Genomic DNA, 2,500 nt, shown 5'->3' on the forward strand with positions numbered 1-2,500 from the left:
AACCCACGTTGTCCGCTAACGTAACCCACGTTGTCGCCTAAACCTGCTCTGTAATTGTTATACGACTCGTTCAATTAGTGTAGTGTTGCCCACCCGCAACCCTCGCAATATAGTTCGCTACTCGCACTGCCCGCTCCCCTGTGTATCGCTTCATGTTAAACACCTTGCAAGTCTTGCTGACTTTCCACATGCTCCTGCTGTACACTGTAATGTGGATGGCAGCAGGACGTACATGCCGCCCCCCCCCCCCCCCACCCCTCCCCACGTCCCCACGTCCCCACCTTGCCCCCTGCCTTCGCAAGCTGGTTGGTGACAAGTTTGCATGTTCAATGCCCTTCGCATGCGACGTACGCAGGCTACGTTGTGGTGCGGCCTGTGTCAACTGTCCGCTGATGTCGTACGCGTGAACCACAATCTGTACTGCACATTCGTCCTTATGTACTGAATGATACATCGTGGCACATGTGTGACCGTACAACGACTGCGCCCAAAAACGGCGGACCATACAGTGCAAATATTGTGCACGCAGCTACGTGTCGTCTCCCTATGAGAGCTGGATTGCAGTGTGGTACGCCATAGAGACGTGTGGGAGGAACGGACGCCGTGGATGGCGATCAGCATGAGCTGTGTGTTGATGTATTCGGACCTAGTCGTCTCTCCTCAAACACCGTGATAGCATGGTGCACCGCGTTCCATATCTGCGACATGCTACAGAGGCCGGTTGACAGTCGTTCGAGCAATGGACATCGCATACGTACGGGGGCCACCTTCCACGTATTGTCTAGGCGTGCACATTTTGTTGCGTGTATGTGGGCAGACGTAGTGTGGCGTGACACCTGACACAGGCATGCAATAATCGTTGAAGTTGCTAATGGCGATGGACGCCTACGTTTTCTGGTGAAGTTACGCAAATGAAGAAATGGTAACCCGTTGTGGTGCGGTTGTTCTCGCTAGGGGTGAATCGGTGATGGCGACGATAGGTTGAGGTACTAACCGGTTGTTCCAGCGATACCCACCATGCCGATGAAACTGAACGGCATCTGGGTGTGAAGCGATACGCGGTGGTGGCTGGGTGGGACCGTCCCCGGCCGGTGAGGGGGCGCCTCCCGGCGTGCTGGCCGCGCGGTGCGTGGGCGCACGCGCTACAGCCGGCTGGTGGGGGCGGCCAGTGGCAGGCGCGCCGGCCGACGGACGCGGCAGGCGTCGCAGCTGCGCGCCGGCGCACCCTGCGCGCGGCGCCGTGCGGCCAAAGTAGGTCCTCGCGGGCCCGGTGCGAAGCGCGGTGGACATCTTCAGTGTGCTGGTCCGATTGAGGACTGTGTGCGTTGAGGATGCGCCGCCGCCCGGCGCTCGGCGCCGCGACGCCGTCTGCTGCTCGGTCGCCCCAGCGGTTCTCGCTGGTGGTTTGTATCGCAGCTGTGCGGATGTGTTGGCGCGTGCGCTGTGCTGGGAGAGTTCGCTTCGGCACCCAAGTGGGGCTTTTGTCCTTCTGTGGCGCTGGCGTTGGAGCTGCCGGTCACCGTAGGTGGCGCGTGTTGTCTCCCGCCGGCAATGCCACGACAGCACGCTCCCGGGCCTCTGTCGGCAGCGGCAAGCTCAGTTGGGAGCACGGGTGGTCGCACCGAAAGCGTCTACTCGCCTAACTCCGGGCGATTGCGCCTCTCTCGAACCCGACCAAGTACTTGGGACGGCGCTGCGCGCCGCCGGGACCTGAGAGGGTTTCGAGGTGTATTGTGCAGGGGAGCTCAGCCTCCTCCTGTTTGCAGAATGATTGAGCGGACGCTTGCGTGTTCGCGCGGGCCCCCGGGACACACTCCCGGGCGGCCGGCTGCTCAGCTCTAGTTGGCGCAGCTCCCTGGTTGATCCTGCCAGTAGTCATATGCTTGTCTCAAAGATTAAGCCATGCATGTCTCAGTACAAGCCGCATTAAGGTGAAACCGCGAATGGCTCATTAAATCAGTTATGGTTCCTTAGATCGTACCCACGTTACTTGGATAACTGTGGTAATTCTAGAGCTAATACATGCAAACAGAGTCCCGACCAGAGATGGAAGGGACGCTTTTATTAGATCAAAACCAATCGGTCGGCTCGTCCGGTCCGTTTGCCTTGGTGACTCTGAATAACTTTGGGCTGATCGCACGGTCCTCGTACCGGCGACGCATCTTTCAAATGTCTGCCTTATCAACTGTCGATGGTAGGTTCTGCGCCTACCATGGTTGTAACGGGTAACGGGGAATCAGGGTTCGATTCCGGAGAGGGAGCCTGAGAAACGGCTACCACATCCAAGGAAGGCAGCAGGCGCGCAAATTACCCACTCCCGGCACGGGGAGGTAGTGACGAAAAATAACGATACGGGACTCATCCGAGGCCCCGTAATCGGAATGAGTACACTTTAAATCCTTTAACGAGTATCTATTGGAGGGCAAGTCTGGTGCCAGCAGCCGCGGTAATTCCAGCTCCAATAGCGTATATTAAAGTTGTTGCGGTTAAAAAGCTCGTA

The 2,500-nt window shown here is 58.0% G+C and overlaps 1 non-coding gene across 1 annotated transcript in view; it reads left to right on the plus strand.

The window, feature by feature from the left end:
- Nucleotides 1-1,852: 1,852 nt before the first annotated feature.
- LOC124734535 overlaps nt 1,853-2,500 on the plus strand; it is a 1,909-nt gene continuing 1,261 nt past the window's right edge. Inside the window, exon 1 of the ribosomal RNA XR_007009375.1 lies at nt 1,853-2,500. This exon is cut by the window's right edge and continues 1,261 nt beyond it. This is a non-coding gene — a ribosomal RNA (small subunit ribosomal RNA).

This window comes from Schistocerca piceifrons, unplaced genomic scaffold (assembly GCF_021461385.2).
Source record: "Schistocerca piceifrons isolate TAMUIC-IGC-003096 unplaced genomic scaffold, iqSchPice1.1 HiC_scaffold_15, whole genome shotgun sequence".
Lineage (NCBI taxonomy): Eukaryota > Metazoa > Arthropoda > Insecta > Orthoptera > Acrididae > Schistocerca > Schistocerca piceifrons.